This window comes from Olea europaea, unplaced genomic scaffold (genome assembly GCF_002742605.1).
Source record: "Olea europaea var. sylvestris unplaced genomic scaffold, O_europaea_v1 scaffold1756, whole genome shotgun sequence".
Lineage (NCBI taxonomy): Eukaryota > Viridiplantae > Streptophyta > Magnoliopsida > Lamiales > Oleaceae > Olea > Olea europaea.
The window spans coordinates 218573-224488 of NW_019235281.1; the positions used below are offsets into that span (position 1 = coordinate 218573).

The window sequence follows — 5916 nt, forward strand, 5'->3', positions numbered from 1 at the left end:
AACTCAACTCACCAACCATACTCATCTCAAATTCTTGCTTCAAACACTCGGCAAACTCATATGCTAGAGACTCAATAGGAGAATCAAAAATGATGTCATCGACATAAATTTGAGCGATAGTGATAGTTTCTTCAATGTGTCTAATAAATAAGGTCTTATCAGCACCACCTCGAGGAAATCATGTTCCTCAAGATATGACGTAAGTCTCTCATACCAAGCTCTAGGAGCTTGTTTCAGACCATAGAGTGCTTTGTGGAGTTTGTAGATATAGTGGGGAAACTTTGGATCAACAAATCCTTTTGGTTGTTCCACATAGACTTCTTCTTGAAGAAGTCCATTCAAGAAGGCACTCTTAACGTCCATTTGATGTAGCTTGAACCCTAAGGTACAGGCAATAGCAAGCAGAATCCGAATAGACTCAAGTCGTGCAACAGGGGCAAAAGTTTCATCAAAATCAATTCCCTCAACTTGAGTATAACCCTGAGCAACTAATCTGGCCTTATTCCTAATTATAGTACCTAGGTCATCTGTCTTGTTCTTAAAGATCCACTTAGTACCAATAACGTTACAATTCTCAGGTCTGGGTACTAAGATCCACACATTGTTTCTAGCAAATTGATTGAGTTCCTCATGCATTGCATTCACCCAACACTCATCACTAAGGGCCTCTTCGACTTTCTTAGGCTCTACCTGTGAAACATAGCTAGTATATGCTAGATTGTTCAGTACTCTCTTATGAAGCCTCATGCCTTCATCCAGATCCCCAATGATATTATCCTTAGGATGATTAGACTTGACCCTAGTTGATGGTTCCTTAGGGATTGTGTCTTGATCTTGTGGATGTGTTTCCTTTTCAGGAGTTTCAGGAATTTTAAGAGATGATTCAGGTACAAGCGGTTCAGTAGAATCACTAGACCTTATAAGATTACAGTTTCTATCATAATTTTCAACATTCTCCCCCTCACTCACACCATCATCTATCACAACATTGACTGACTCCATCACAGTACGAGTATGTGAGTTATATACTCGGAATGCTTGACTATTTCTAGAATATCCTAAGAAGATTCCTTCGTCGCTCTTAGATTCAAACTTACTCAAGTTCTCTCTATCACGCAAAATGTAACACTTACTCCCAAACACACGAAAGTATTTGACAGTAGGCTTTTTACCATTTAGAATCTCATATGGAGTCTGATCGGTTTTGGGTCTAAGGTAGACTCTATTGATTATGTGGCATACAGTATTAACAGTTTCTCCCCAAAAATATAAGGCTAGTCCCTTGTCATGAAGCATAGCTCTAGCCATGTCCTGAAGAACACGATTCTTCCTTTCAATCACCCCATTTTTTTGAGGATAAGGGAAGAGAACTCATGTAGTATCACTTCATCCATGCAGAAGCTCTCAAGATTGAAATTTCCATACCCTTTTCCATGATCACTTCGCATTCTGGACACTTTGTGATTGAGTTCATTACTAAGCCGTTTACACAAAGATTTTATAACCCCTTGTCATGAAGCATAGCTCTAGCCATGTCCTGAAGAACACGATTCTTCCTTTCAATCACCCCATTTTTTTGAGGATAAGGGAAGAGAACTCATGTAGTATCACTTCATCCATGCAGAAGCTCTCAAGATTGAAATTTTCATACCCTTTTCCATGATCACTTCGCATTCTGGACACTTTGTGATTGAGTTCATTACTAAGCCGTTTACACAAAGATTTTATAAGGTCACATGCATCAGATTTTTCTCTAAGCAATTCTACTCATGTGAACCTCGAGAAATCATCTACCACAATCAGAATATACCGCTTACCTCCTAGATTCTCAGTCCTAGATGGTCCCATTAAATCCATGTGTATCAATTTCAGGGGTCTTTTGGTCAAAATTTTAGAAGTCTTTTTATGGATTCCTTTAATTTGTTTACCCAGTTGACATGGTCCACACACAACATTTTCACTATGACCTATTTTAGGCAAACCATATACCAACTCCTTTTTAGCCAGTTGTATTAGACTCTTATAGTTTAAATGGCCCAATCTTTTATGCCAGAGTTCACTCACATCAATTTTGGCACTCCTACACACATAGTTAGAATTAGGTAGGACTCCATAACATTTATCAGACGTTCTAACCCCTTCAAGGACCACCCCACCGAATGAATCATACACGGTACATCTCTTTTTCACAAAGCTAGCCTCAAAATCAGCATCACAAATCTGAATAATACTTAACAAGTTCGACTTTAAACCTTCCACATAAAGCACATTTGAGATCACAGGTAATTCATGTATTTGTACAGTACCTTTGCCAAGAATAGGTGCAGAGCCCCCATCTTCAAAGGTAACCATACCCCCATTGCATTCATCAAGAGTAGTGAATAAAGCCTTGTTACCACACATATGCCTAGAACAAGCACTATCAAGGTACCACATATTGAAATCTTGGGCTTTTAATGCAACATGAGCAACATAGCAATTTACCTGACCTGAAAGTCCAACTAGATCCTCCTTTTTAACCCAAACTTTCTTAGATGACGTGGTACTCCTAGTCAGCCTAGTAAGCATCTCAGTCAAATGACTAACCTGATTAGTCAGAAAACTGACCTGACTTGGAATATTCTGATTTCTACGCTCATTGCCTAACTTATAACATCTAGGCCTAGTGTGTCCTAGAGCTCCATAGTGGTGACAGGTGGGAATGAACCTAGGCTCAAAGGTACGTGTCTGTGGGTGTTTGGGCATAAAATTTCTACGTGATTGATGACTTTATTCCCTCGAAACATTCTTACCCTTATTTGGACTGTTGATAGCGTTAGACTTCCTAGAGGCAAAAATGAATACATTTTTAGATGGACCAGCACCATGTGTATTACCTTCAACATATCCTAGACCTTTCCTATCTCCCGTAGGCTTATTCATTCCCAAAATATCATCCAATTTCTTAGTTCCACTTATGAAAGTCTGAAGATGAGCATTAGATTTCTCCAATTCACTAGTTAATGTCTTAACCTTGTCTTCCAACTTCTCATTGACACATTTTAACTCACTGACACTCTTAAGTGAATTCTGGAGATTGCTAGCATGTCTCTCTTTTTCTCTTTCAAATTCATCAACCTTTTTGAGTAGGGCTTTATTGATCTTTTTGATTTTAAGACTCTCCTTGAACAAGAGTTGATAGGCCTCATGTATATCTATGTCATCCTCATCCTCATTACTAGAATTATTGTTGTGAAGTTCTTCCTCAACCTTGTCACTCTCCTTATCAGATTCACTCTTAATAGTCGACACAAATGCCATATAGTTCCCTTCATCTTCACTACTAGATGACTCCTGCCTATCACTGGTCTCAAACTCGTTATCAGTAAGTGAAACAACTAAGGCCTTACCCTGCCCTTTTCTTTGATTCTTCTTATAACTAGGGCACTCATTCCTATAGTGACCTATACCTTGACATTCATGGCACCTAACCAAATGTGATTTATCACTAGAACTTTTATTGTTAAACATTTCAGTTTTTTCTTTTGAGAATCTGCTAGGGACTCCACTTTTTCTATCCTGGGGTTTTCTCCTATTCTTGAGAATCTTTTGAAATTTCTTCACAAAGTAAGCAATTTCATCGTCCCTCAGAAACTCAGTATCGGAAGATTCATCCTCTTTGATGGATTTTAAAGTAATGGACTTTCCTTTCTTAGGGTGTGTGATAGTGAGTTCATAAGTTTGCAAGGATCCTACAAGTTCTTCAATTTTAACTTCATCTAGATCCTTTCCTCAATGGCAGTAACTTTAGGCATAAATCTCTCGGGCAAGGACCTAAGTACTTTTCTAGCAATTTTAGACTCGGGAATTTTCTTGCCTAAATTGAAACTAGAATTAACAATATCATTCAATTTTGCATAAAATTCATCAAAGGTTTCGTCATCTTTCATCCTCACTTCTTCAAACCTAGAAGGTAGCATTTGTAATTTCGAGTTCTTTACAATTTTAGTTCCCTCATGTGTAGTTTCAAGAATATCCCACACCTCTTTAGCAGTTTTGCACATTGACACTCTCCTAAACTCTTCGGGAGACACGGCCATAAATAAGGCATGAAGTCCCTTGCTATTCCAATTATACTAAGCTATCTCATCCTTAGTCCACAGTGATATATCAGTAAGGTTAACAGTTCCTGATACGATAGTGGAGGGAGGTTTCCAGTCATTTTGCACACTCAACCAAACATCTCATCTAAGGACTTAAGAAACGCAGGCATTCTAACCTTCCAGTAAGCATAATTACTTCCGTCAAAGTACGGAGGTACAGAAAGTGATTGACTCATCTAGACAACTATGGGTAAGGACTCGAGATTTGACTCTGATACCACTTGAAAAGGCTATAGTTCGACCCAACCAACACCTAGAGGGGGGTGAATAGGTGTCTATGCAGAATTTAACAATTTAATTAAGTTATGCAACAAGTCACATAAATTAAACGTTGTCCAAATTCGTTCACATGATTTAACTATCTATGTTGAATTGCCGGTTGAATTGAAATTGACAGAAAGCAATAAATAACACAAAAATTGTTGACGAAGAAAACCCAACTGGGTAAAAACTCCAGGCACAAGCCAGTAGGGATTCACTATAGAAGACTCCAACTTACAGTACGCCAGACATGACTGTATCTAACAATACTCTGACCTCCTTACTGTATCAACCAAAGCTCTCCTGGATTCTGCAGATCTGCGCCAAAATCCCAGCCTTGTATTTCTTCTATTTCCCGTGAATCAACAAGAACTCCAGTTCTTCAATCAACCTCCTTCCCGAATCTTCAATCAACTGATCTTCTGGAAGGAGTGAGGATTTTTTATAGGTGTTTTGTTTAAAAAGGTGTTTGATGTTTTTTTTCTTCAATGAATCATATGGTGAGGAGTTTTGCAATTGATCCTTTGGTAGAGAGGAAAATATTGTGCTATGTGTTTTGCCAAAAGTTGTTAATGAAAAGCAAAATTTTTGTTTATATAGTAGGTCGTTTTTGGTAGTATGGAGCATTTAAAATTCGCGAGGAAGGAAAATTACCAAACGCCGGATGACACTGTCGCTCGAGCGAAGTGCCGACGAAACTCTAGCGACGCACTCTCGCTCGAGCGAAGTGGTGGCGAAACTCCAGCGACGTAGGTTCTATTATTTAGGCTCGAGCGAGGTCAGGGCGAAACTCTAGCACCAATCTTGCACCGTTTTCATCTTCAAAGCATCCAACTTTACCCTATACCTATACATTAATTATTGCGAAATTGCAACACAAGTCCCTGAACTTTTAGACATTGACAAATTGGTCCTTGACTTTACAGACTCGACAAATTAGTCATTTTGGTCACAGATTGCCAATTACAACATTTTCCTAACAGACTCCATTTTAGCTCTTCTTGAAGGAGCTTCACTGTTGTGCCTGTCTTCTACAGCTTGTAAATAATTGACCAAAGCACCATCAGTTCTTTGATTCTATTAATAAAATGTTGCAGGTGGACTTGTCAATTCCTTGCCTCCTCTGTCATGGGTAACAAGATTGAGGATTGCTCAAGAAACTGCTCGGGGTCTACTTCACATTCACGAATGCAGCCCTAGAAAGCATATTCATGGCAATATAAAGTCATCAAAAATTCTTCTTGACAATGACTTAAAGCCCTTTTATCTCTGTTTTCGGCCTTGATCTTCTCATGCCTGGTACCTCAAAACTCACAAATGCAGCTTTCGGAAATCAGAACATAAACCAAATTATTTAAAGTCCTAAAAGTTCAACTTCACCATCTGTTATGCACATGGCACCCGAAGCACGAGTTGCAGGCAGCAAACTTACGCAGAAATGTGATGTATGGTTTTGGAATTGTGCTTTTGGAGATGCTGACTAGTCGACCACCAGATGGGGGGGCCAGATAGT

General features: G+C 38.9%; 1 pseudogene; it reads left to right on the top strand.

Moving 5' to 3' along the window:
• The window catches only part of LOC111378018, a 17981-nt pseudogene extending 12075 nt beyond the window's left edge, over positions 1-5906 (top strand).
• The last annotated feature ends 10 nt before the right edge of the window (positions 5907-5916 follow it).